General features: G+C 44.6%; 1 protein-coding gene and 1 long non-coding RNA gene across 2 annotated transcripts in view; one reads left to right on the top strand and one right to left on the bottom strand.

The window, feature by feature from the left end:
- LOC144096967 (uncharacterized) overlaps positions 1-12,103 on the top strand; it is a 90,431-nt gene that overhangs the window by 63,382 nt on the left and 14,946 nt on the right. The window lies entirely within an intron of this gene.
- Positions 1-12,103, bottom strand: part of LOC144098585 (lens fiber major intrinsic protein-like) — a 42,771-nt gene that overhangs the window by 27,835 nt on the left and 2,833 nt on the right. The gene's annotated exons all lie outside the window — the stretch shown is intronic.

The raw sequence follows: 12,103 nt of genomic DNA, 5'->3' as shown, positions 1-12,103 counted from the left end.
AAGTAGAGTTTCATACAGCTGTTGTAAGCGGGCGATTCGAAGTTCATTGAAAATCGGTTCAGTGCGTCCTAGCCGAAGAGTATTCATAACATTTCGTACAGCTTTCTTTTTAAAGAGATACAAGCGGCTAATATTTGTAAAAGACGTGGTACCCCACACCAAAAACCAATAATTTACAACAGAAGAAAACAGCGCACTATACATCTCCTTAATACTTTTCGGCATGAAGTATCTCAATCGACACAAAATACCGACAACCTTTGACAGCTTGTTCATCACCACGTCGACGTGATAATTCCAGCTCAAATGCTCATTAAAAATAACACCTAGTCTCTTAACCGCTGGGACCGTTTCGATAAGTGATTTACCGATCCTTAAACTGAGTGGTGGCCAATTTGTCAACTTGTTTCGAGGCATGAAAAGCACAGCGTTCATTTTTTGCAGTGTTTATGTTTAATAAATTATTTTGAGACCATTCTAGGACTGACTGTAAACAACTCGGCGCTGTGTGCTGCGGAGAAGTATGAAAGCAGCCGCGGTTTCAATCGGCGATTACTCCATCATTCAAATGCTTGCCCAAAAAGACTTCGCATGCTTTACTTCCAGGTTTGACGCATTCGACCCTTTTAAGCTCGTCCAATTGCAAAAAAAAAAATCCCCAGTTGCTCATTGAATGGCGTCCGCTGTGCAGTGATCATCGCATCTTGAAACTGACTCTAAGAGATCGATATGCATTCGCTGCTGTACTCGTTTCCTCATTATCATTCATGACACTCCCCTCCATTTACTTTTTCTGTTGTCTCCCTTCAATGCAGAACAACACAAGGCAGAGATACGAGCTTTCTTTGTAAATACATCCTCTCGTAGTGTCTATAATACCCAGAAATACTCAGAAAAAGCGAGAGAGAAAAAAGGGGGAGAGGGAGATAAAGAAGGAGGGAGGGGGCGGTAAGGCCTGTTGCATATAACGTATAATGCATAATTCACATAGAATTGTGTCCTTAAGACTTAGTTTTAGGTTGTCAATGATTCAGTACTAATTACAGCGAGCGGATGCATTTGCCGCTCTCATCGAGGCTATCTCAGGGATGAAGCTTAGTCCGCGAAAGGAAAAAGAGAAAGGAAGGAGTAAAGAAAAAAGATAGACGCAGCGAGAATGAACCCGTGGGCAAGGATAGTGCATAATTTAAATTTCTGGGAGCGATCACGACCGTGCTTACGCGGGCAAGTTTAATTTAAAACGCCCGCCTTTATGCGTACTAGCCTTAGCCTTAACGTAATGCTAACAGTCTCTCGTTTTCAACTCATAATAAGACAAACAGCTATTTCCATCACAATCCCTATATAGGAGAGGAAGAAAAAAGGAAAACATATAATTGATTAGGCTCCCTTACTGCGGTCTCTTGTTCTGGCCCAGTTTTGTTTACATTTGCGTATTTGCTTCCTTTAGCTAAAGATGCAACTAAGGTTTAAATCATGCACAGTCTTAATCAAAGGGATGGGAGAGTCCTTTAATGCAACGGGGAACACGGTGGCCTTTCGTTGGCCGTTTATTTCCGCAATGCGGCCGTCTCATTTTGAGGCTAGCAATTGCCATGAACTAAGAGATGCTCCTAGAAGTTGCAAATCGTTAACTTATATTAATCGACGCAAACCAAATCAAACCGCTACATGAAAGACGCAAAACAGCCCTCCAGTAACTGATACATAGTAACCTAGGAATGTGTGCGTAATACCCTACGTACAGGTTTTACAAACTCGTCATCAACACTCTTCACCACAGTGTGAGCATAGTTCTCTAGTTTGAACACCTGGCACATTGAAATTTTCATTTTCCACAAACAATTTTCGAAAATTATGTACATTCAAAAAGTTATATTCGAGACTACCATGACAGAGCTTCATGTCACCTTCGATATAGTGTTTGATATCTTTATGTGCAGTTTTTTTTTACGTTACCTACCTTGCGTCACTATTGTGTTAGTCATGTATATATGTAGGAGTCGTTTACTTTAATTTATTGCTAGTTCTTGCCGTAATTATTGGCTTCAATTTCATGCCCTACACTGATTGGACCAGACTGCTGTGTTGCGCACGTAAAGAAATGAAATTGACCGCCACAGGTCTGTACTCGGCTGCATTGCAGGTGTGTTCAGAGGAAAATATTGCTCTTAAACACTGCTTGATTGCGTTGTCTTAAAATTAAGACTTCTTACTTCATAATTTGACAAAGGGTGCTCTAACAGCAAACAGCGGCATTGGCTCAGGAGCTATGCCTTGCTGCTGCTGAGCACGAGGACGTAGGTTCGATGCCTAACCTCGGCGGTAATAACCTCCTGATGCGAAAGAAATGGAAAAGGATGAGGGCACTGGGACTTCGCTGAATGCCCACGTAGGTCAAGTAACTTAAATTAATTCGGAGCTCCTCACCACAGGGTCTCTCGTCGCTTCTAGTACAGCTTTACGACATGAAGGGACATTAATTCTTACTCTCTTTTCTGTGAGATCATTAAGAGGCCCGGATAGAGATAAGTTAATTAAGGGCGACGTCGGCTCCTGCACGTTCCCTTGCTTGAGTTCTCACATGCCGACGCGTGTATTACAAAATGTACGGGATGATGGCATGCAACAAAATCAGCGCTAGAGGTACACGTCGACACTGCGAAACTATTCGGGTGTGGTTAGGTGAGGTCAAGAAGCGCAAACATTTTGCAGTTCACGTCACTGCCGAAGCAAACTTGGGTTGTTTCTTGTGCTTATCTCGTGTGGCGTATTTTTATCGCTTTCTTAATTATCTGAACCTCTGTATGTTTTTTAAAGCGACTGCCTTAACCGTTACAACATAAGGTGTAAATTTTTGCCCTATGCTTAACACAGAAAACACTGAAGTAAAGCTACCAGCCTGTATAGCGCGTTATACCGTACTTTAGCGCTATAGAGTCAAGGGCTGACTAATTAGGTTAGCGTGAGGAGAGAGTGCCGGTAGTGAAAGCGAAGCGCACACAAGCAGCTAGCGGGAAACGAATAGCTGAAAGAACAAATCGCGCAAATGGGAAACGATCAGTTTCCGCTTAATTCATGCGGTCACCGCCGGCGGATCTGGTAATTTAAACCCGCCTGAACGACGCGACGCGCATCGAACAATACTGAAAAACAGCACTAACACTCATTAGCTCGTGTGAATCTCTGGGCCCGCTTTCAACATCGATCGCGACTGGGGCGAAAAATTGACTGCCGTCGTGCGTGAGCGTTGAAGATAAAAAAAAAAAACACAACTCCTGGTAGAAGAGGAACAATTTCTACGTTAACTCGCCTCCCCCAGTCGATACTGAGCACTGCACATGCCCGCGTTCCTCCCCCCCCCCCCCCCCCCTTTCCGAAAACGCATGAGCCTGCGGAGAAATTTGTGGAGAAAAAAAAATAAGAACGAGCATGCCTGGGTTTTCTTAAAGCAGCGTTGTTTTGGAGTCACTTAAAACTCTCGAGGAAGCGGTAAGTGCTCGCTGGCGGGTGTCTGGCACGCCGTGATTAAATTAAACGAAGCGCTGTCGATGCTCGGCTGTGTGCTCGGTACCAGCTTTACCAAACTCGATTCTTACCCTCCCTCCCCCGGTTCTTCTCTCCGAGCTTACCCCGGAAATTAACAAAGAATGTCCAACGCGGCAGGAAAGGAATGGGGCAGGAATTCCCGTAATTAGAGACCGCTTTCACCACCGCGAGCGCTCGCAGCGCTCCTGCCTCGCGGTTGCCAGCGGGAAGAGATGAACATTCTTGGTGAGATCGAACCCAGTCTGGCTTCGATTAAATGCGTGCCTATATCGGGCTCGCAAAACACGCTCGCGTTACTGGGCGCTCCATCCAGTGGCGTTGTGTAAAGCTCCTGCCAGCTGGTCAGTGTGTGTTTGCTTGAACGAGTTTAATGAGTTATCGCTGGGGGAAGTAGCGACGTTGAAATTCGTTCAACCGTAACACGTGCCAAAAGTTTGGCGAGTAACGAGGAAAGAACGAATCGCTTGAAATCCAGAGTATTTGCTGAAACGGGTGCCTTGTTTTTTCGTTAAAAATTGTTAGTGTCCAGATGCGTCTAGTGGAGTTATTGATGAGGCTTCTCCGCCAAATTAGTTAGCAGCGCTTTCTCATGCATATAATCATTCAGTTCAGAGTAGCTAACAAGAAATACTTGAAACCATGTAAAGGTCAAAGGACAGCCTCTTGCTCTTTTTGAGACCAGCAGCGATCTAAAATTCTAAATCCTTGTTCGCACTGGGCTCAGAAAGTTTTTGATTTACTCATTTTTAAACCGTTTATTTAGGAGCAGTTGATTCTCGGATGGATGTAAGCAAATTTTGGCATGGTTGTTTATTTCCACGCGTTGTTCATGTGTTCATATTTCTGAGCGCGTTAGCTTATGTGAAAAAGAACCCAGACTGCCTTATCTTGTACTGCTGTTTTGTTTCCACAGCACGGGCATAAGTATTCATCTTGTAGGTGCAGAAGTGCACAAAAATGTGGCCCTTTTTCCATTATACGTTCCACGTAAACCTTGTCATGTTCAAAACTATCTTACCAGTGTTAAGATCATTGTTACTACCGAATGAATCTGAGGAATCTTTGGATTCAAGAGCCTTTATACGGAGCTCTACTGCTGTGTAGTCTAAGGAATTGACCTACTGGATTGGAGTGCTCACAGCTTTGCAAAAACGCTGAAGGAAACAAATGCCCACCGCTGGCCCTAAGTTTCTTAAAATGCTGTACTGAGCAGACAAGGGAAGGCAAAAGAGGGGTTGGTTATACAAGAAGGAAAACACCAGTAATCGAATTCAAGGAGCATAGAGGAAAATGTTTTTTTTTCTAATTTGTGTTGATCATTCGGAGATTAATAGTGTAATTACATAGTCCCTTAAGGATAATTAATTAGAAAACGGAAGAAGATACAACCTTTTGCCGTCGGTGGTATCCGAAACCCCGACCTGCGAATTTCCCGTCCGGTGCTTTGCCAACTGAGCTACGGAGACGGTTGTAAAATCTTGTTCTTTGGGGGGTACTTGCGTCTGCACGTAAACTAACCTTGATATTGTTGACCACCACAAACTAAAGAAAAAATTGTATGCTCCTTGGTCTGGATGATTGTGCGTTTCCTCCATTACTGTAGCTCTCACTTTTATATGACAGAAAACGATCGTCACGGTACAAAAATCCTGCCAATATAAGATCCAACACTGGAACGAAAAAAGCGCACAGCACTGAATGCGGAACGTGCAGTGCAGTTCACAGTCGTCCAGAGTCCGTTGCTTCTAGAGTGTGCTCACTGGTGCGTCCTTAGATTCTCTGTTATATTCTATATTCGCAATATGCGCCAGCTTGCGGAACACCGTGTTCTATGAAAAACGCAGCAGAACATTTTTCGTAGTCACAACAGCCTTTATGTAGTATTCCTGGCCATGAACTTCTACTGCAGGACTCGCTTGGAGTAAAAGCAAAACTTTTTTGCAGTAATTGCATTTTCTGTAGAATTGTGCTGTCCGTCGTCGTAGCGACAGAGCTGCAGGAACACACTGCAGGCATAGCGGGCACACCAACATACCAGGACGGATGTGACGCCACTTCCGCTAAAAGCATCAACAACTGCTAATGCTGTCCATGTGATTTTTTTTTGTCTTAAAATCCGCATTGTAGCTCACAAGCTATCCCTTCATCGTTGCCAAAGGGGTGGTATATGATGGTCACGAACTCTGCTGAAACAACGACAAAGTTCGTCGGCACATTTTTTTGTTAGAGCAACGACACGAAAGTGAATGAATGGTACTGAAGTGAACTAGATGGAGAGTAAAAGACAAACAGTAAGGCGCGACAACCCCGAATCGGGAGAGATTTACGGATGGCGAAGGTTATCAGGAATGTCTAGACCAGCGACGGTTCGAGATGAGAAATGGCTCCGCAGTGCAATATCGAAGCTCTCTGGGCACAAGAAAAGAAGAATCCAATTTCGACGTGGAAGGCAGGCGTCTGCTGCTGCTTCCGGGCACAGCAAGTTTCTTTTTTTTTTCGGTTCACATCACTTCCGTTTATTTCGCGAGCGCACAAAAGGTAATCTTCTCCGAATTGATGTTCTTTAATCTTCTTGCGAGAGGGATTACTGGAGCGGCCAGAGATGAGCTACCTTGAAACTACTGGACGGTTGCGAGAAATGCCAGGTATGGATGGAAGAGACAAGTGAAAAATGAGACCCGTCAACCGTATGTTGCAACGTGGCTCTGAACAGTGTTTGTGATTCTTTTTTTTTCTTTCTTGGAGCTCGATATTGCTAATTCCAGGACCGTTATTACGTTGCAGATATTGGAAGGAAGGCGTTCTATTAACGTTCAACGATTTACTGATGTTCTCCTTAGCATGAAGAGTTTGCGGGAAGGAGATGCTTTTAGTGACTTTATTTCGTGCGAGATTTTTCGAAGTCCACAAGAAAGAAGAGAGCTTGGACGAAAAAAAAAAACTGTATTAACGCTTCCCGCTTGGTGAATGCCAAACTCCGATTTTCGTTTCAAATTCTGGTGAGAAGAAAAGTTTCCTTATTTATGAAGTTTTTCTATCGATTTGAGCAAGATTTCTTTTATTCAAAAGAAAAAAGTTGAGCTCTAGGGACAGCTGGAAGCAACATTCTTTTTTTTGTCTGTGCAAAACTACTTAGAAAACGGCTGATTTTCAGAATTAGAAATTTTCATTTCCGCAATACTAGCCGCGTGATAAACAAGAATCAATGTTAGGTGAAGAAAAGTTATTTCTGAGTTGCAAACGATCAAGGCTAACACGAGGAATTGCACAGTACATGAAACCTTTGCGTTAGTTACACACGTTCGAAAGTTTCAGGTTTGATGCGATGACACTGCAGATAATAAAATTCTAGGTGATTTCGCCGGCTCTATTTGATCTAGCTAAAACTTCGTGCATTTTAGTCCACCACAAAGTTAGAAAAAAGTACAAAAGCTCCGAAGTGTGTCGTGATTCTTGGAAATTGTTTTCAAAATCACTGTTTATCGCAATCTAAATTGTTTGCAGCAGTTGCTAAGTTTCAACATTTCGTGTTATGTGGAGGAAGTTTCATATAAAGCAGTTAAGCGGTCGCTGAGCGATACCATTCATTAATTCCTGAGTGCATATGCATATAAGCTTTCGCAAAGAAATTTTTAAAAATCAAAATTGTAGGTATAATGGGCATCACGAATGCGTATCTAATTAGGAACACAAGCAAAGGGCACATCTACAACATGAAATGACTTTACACAGAAGGCTTCGGAGAGGCGAACGCAGTCATGGCGGTGCTACCGGGAGAGAAAAAGTGATTCGTTCAGCCAAGGTCACTGGGTTTGCTCGGCGCAAACACAGACCGCGCCGAGAAGCGGCTCTGTTTCATTGTCCAGTGCGTTGCCGACAGTGATGGTGCTGCTACAAAATTTTTAAATATTTTATAACGTGTATTTTTGTACTGCTTCTCCTCATGCACATGACTCAACTGCTGTGCACCTAATTTAGAGCGGAAGCTACGTATCATATCTTACAATGCAGCCATGCAGAAGTGCGAAATATATTTCGCGCGGAAACCACACGTTGTAAGCTGGCCTCAATATAAGAGCGGAATCAATTACACAAAAGCGACTGAGTCGCCTACCTGTAGAATTGTGCTGTCGATTACTACCACCCAGAAATCCGGCGTAAACTGCACCAAATGCTGCATAACATGTTGCTTGTGTCCTAGATTTTTTTATTGTACTTGCGCGCCAATTTTCCGCTAAAAAAAATCTGCTCCGCATGGTTAACTACGTTGTTCACATTATGCTTCTCTGCACGAAGTCGCCATAATCTTCGGCGTGCAGACTGATTTATTCATTCACTTGTAGTCGTCCACACAATCCGCCACCTTTCCACTCATTCGTTCGCTCATTGACTTCCTCACTCTTTCACCCAGTCATTAGCTCGCTTGCTCGCTCACTCATTCCAATCCAAGCTCTCTGCATCACTTGCTCGCTCACTCCACTCTCAGTCTCTCACCCCCGAAGTCACTCTCCCCTCGCTTACCGCAAAGTCACCAACACGTTCACATGCCGATGCGCGGCGTTGGTAGGGAGCGAACAAAAATAATTCGCTTGTTAAGAACGGTTCATCTTCACAGAACTTCGCACAAAAGCGAGACGCACGCATTACATGATAGCTCATTTGCGAACTCTTGCATGTGCAGACACAAAGGCAGCAGACGTAGAAAGCTAGCGCGATAAATTCGCACATCCCGTATGCTCCCATTACTTCTCCCTCGACGATTCCCAAGATGCTCACGGCAGTCTAACTTGTTTCGCAACGCGTTAAGCGCAGCGTCAAGCCAGCAAGCGCGAGAAGACTGCAAGACAAACCAGAAAGATGCCCCCCCCCCCCCCCCCCCCCCCCCCCTCCTCCTTCCCCGTGACTCGTTTTTGCACCACGGCGCAACACGATGCTCGACGCGAAAGCCAGGGGTTGCAACAGAGCGCCGACAAAACAGAAATGCTGCGCTCGGTTATCTTTCTATTTTCATTTTTATGTTCGTTCCTTCCCGGCGTCCGTTTCTCTTTGCGTCGTCATTCATGCACCGCCGTACAAAACCGTGCAGCATTGGTAGAGCTGTAGCTGGCGTCAGCCAGTGAGGAACCCCATCCACTATGCTTGCGAAACTTAATGCTAGTTCATGATTGGCTGGATGACCAGCCATAGCCAATCACGAAGCTAGCGATACGATGACAGTTAGGACTCCAACCAATCCCGGTCTACCATTACGTGTATGCAGAGTACCGCGAAAGCGATTCACTGTCGCCAACTGTGGTTTCTACAACACTGCCTGACCGTGGCGAGGGTGCAGGGTGCTCGCATACGCCAGTGAGCAAGCGTCGTCGCTAGGCACGGAAACCGCCGAGGCGCCTCTGATGAACGAGCCTCTCTTTTCGACGCTGTATGCCGCCGGGCGAGACCCTTTTGAGCATCGTCGAAGCGGAAATTTTCCGCAGAAACGCGCTTGATAAACAGCTCACTTAAGGGCGCGCGGATCGCCACAGGCCTTTTTATTGTCTTGTTTTGCGTCTTTGTACTATTATCTTGCTTTTCTGCGCGTTTGATGACCCGTACATTTATAGCGAACGCGCTTTGTGATCCGTTGCGGTGAAGGAATAATAGGAAAGCAAAAAGTAGAAATTGTATCGAGGAAAATGATATATGCTCCATCAAAATCTAGGTCGTGCTCAAGTGCCAAGATTCTTTTGCAGTGCGTTGAACAATTTCTTTTTTTTTCTTGTTAAAATCATTGCTACTTTCGCGAGGAGTCCTGTTTGTCACGATTGACGCTGTAGTTTGACTTTCGCGATACTGAACGCCTATTGCCGTAACAATCAGATAAAAAATTAGCGCTTTCTTCAGCAATTGAAACTATCATACAAATACTTTCGAAAATTTTGTGGAGAACAGAAAGAGGTCAATTCCTGTGAAGCTGAGCTATATGGCGCCAGTGATATAACCCATAGAGGGATTCTAAAACATGTGTAATCATTCGGCCGATGGTTTGGAGGTTCCCTCAAGGTTGATGTGATTTGATTTATGAGGTTTTTAAACTCCCAAAGCGACTCGGGTTATGAGGGACGCCGTAGTGAAGGGCTCCGGAAATTTCAACCACCTGGGGTTCTTTGAAGTGAACTGACATCGCACAGTACACGGGTCACTAGAATTTCGCCTCCATCGAAATCCGACCGCCGCGGCCGGGATCGAACCCGCGTCTTTCGGGTCAGCAGCCGAGCGCCATAGCCACTGAGCCACCGCGGTGACCCCTCAAAGTGGAGTGGAGTATAAACGGATAAGTGACTATTATTGATATGCACCTGGCATAGTTATACGAAGTTAAGCTGTTCGAAGATAAGCGGAGGAGCTTTCTCAGAGCCATCGTATTAAAAAAAAAGGATTTGTTCTAGCGCAGGCCTCGAGCTCGAAATCAGCTGTGCACCGGATGAAGTCAGCTTAAATAGTATTGTTAAGGTTACTAGGTAGAGTAACTGCTTTGAAGTGACAAAAGCGTTGCGGTGCTGCCCCTCAACACCCGCACAGAGAGATCGCGGCCGCATTCTGTGCGGCGTCGGAGTGAGTCCAGTCTTTGAAACAGTGTTCAAATAAACTATGGCGGACTTATTCTAAATTTATGCCAGTTATTCAAAAACTATCGAAAACTTGGGAACGCTTTAGATTGATATCAAATAATTCTGAAAATAAATTATTTGATTTGTTAAGTGAATCTAACCGCAGTATCTTCAATTCCCCCCCCCCCCCTTTTTTTTTAAATTTGGAATATTCGAGCACCTTGTACTAAGGTATGCCCCCGACAACTGTGACGCAATTGCCTGGTATACAAATGCAGATTAAAGCCACATGGCACCGAGTTTCAATTGAGGGCGACTTTGTTATGTCATAATAGCAATATTTCACCGAGAAATGGTTCATGTACGCAGGGAAAGTTTACTTAGACGCGCAAGACGCTGCTGGGACGCGTAAGGCAGCAGGTAGCTCGAGAGATGAAGACGACAAAACCATCTAGCCCCTAGAAGGCTCAAGGCTTGCCAACGGCTAGGAAATACAGTTTAGCCGCGGTAGGGCGCCACCAGAGGTGTTAGTAGTGTGGCAATATCTTACCGCCATGAAAAATCGCCAGTAACGCTACAAGCAATTAAAACGCTTTAGACCTTTCTGCCTGCTTGAAGCTTATGCTCTGCGGAGACGTCCAGCAGACCAGTGACTGCAGAGATTGGTTAACATTAACACGAGATAACGTAATCTAAGAGAAATTTAACCTAAGATGCCTGCGCATGAATTCTCAATACTTGACGAAAAGGGGCTGTTTTCATCACCGTGCTTCTCATGAGGATAGCAAGCGAGCCTCAAAGAGTTCGCAAGCTTCACCACGACCAACACAAAGGCGTGGCACAAGAGAGATTAATTGATTCAGCTGGATGAAAAAAAAGTGAGAGGAATTTGTGTGCATTCATAGCGAAGAAATACACATTTGGTCGCATCGTTATCGCTTACTTCCTTCAGTATGGCACCAGGTAAAAACGGAGGATGAGAATTCTTTTCTGCTCGCACCTTGTGGAAGAGGTCGATGAACAGTATCAACGCGGTGAAACCACGTTAATATTGCGCCAACCCATGTCACATTCATTTTTGTTTTCAGCAGGTAGACCTACTGGTCTTCTCAGGGCAGCGAGCCTGAGAAGGCGCTGCAGCAGGTTAAGACGCTAAAATTTTTTATGCATTTATATTCTTTCAAATTTAGATTCCTAACAGTAGTTACATTTTTGCCATGTTAAGCGGCACAGATATTGCCAATCCATGAACTCCATGCAACGTTTCGTACTCGTTAACGAGACCTCTAAAACAGTGCGCTTCGCCATTACTTTAGTTCCAGCGTGTAAGTTGGAGTGGGGTACCGTTCGTAATCTACTCGGGACAACGAGCTACTCACATATTGACCTCACAGCGCCCGTCTTAATTTCTTCGCAGAACTACGACTATACTTAAACTTGCAGGGCGAGGTTCATTCTACATTGACTGAAGATACAATATAGCGAAGACGGACGGCTTTATGTGCAATAACGATAACAACAAAAAATGTCAACCGCATCATTTGCGTCGATTTCAGCTGCCATTTACGTTACGTTCAAACTTTAAATACGAAAGAACATCGGACAGTTCCTCACTAATCATTACGAGCTGAGAAGAATGGCTGGGCAATTCTGGCGTCAACAGCGCTGCACTGCAAGGGTTAGCATATTCGTTCACTCAATAACATTCGCGCGGGCTAACAGTAATGCCTCTTACCCGTGAAGGAAGGCAAGAAATGTCTCCCTCTGAGGCAATCAGTAATCATAATTCTTATCATCCGACGCAACTTGTCATCAAGAATAGTCACCACATGCGTTTAAAGACCGTTGAAGACCGCAATCGTGTCTGAATGTCGTAGGAATGGCATATACCTTGTCGTAGCGCTCGTTACTGACTACAATGTAAAATTTTCTGGCGCCAGCACTGTAATTACTAATCGCGCGCA

The sequence above is a fragment of the Amblyomma americanum genome, chromosome 7, assembly GCF_052857255.1.
Source record: "Amblyomma americanum isolate KBUSLIRL-KWMA chromosome 7, ASM5285725v1, whole genome shotgun sequence".
In the NCBI taxonomy this organism is placed as follows: Eukaryota; Metazoa; Arthropoda; class Arachnida; order Ixodida; family Ixodidae; genus Amblyomma; species Amblyomma americanum.
Note: the sequence above shows the minus strand (reverse complement) of the source record. Positions and strands in the feature narration are given on the sequence as shown.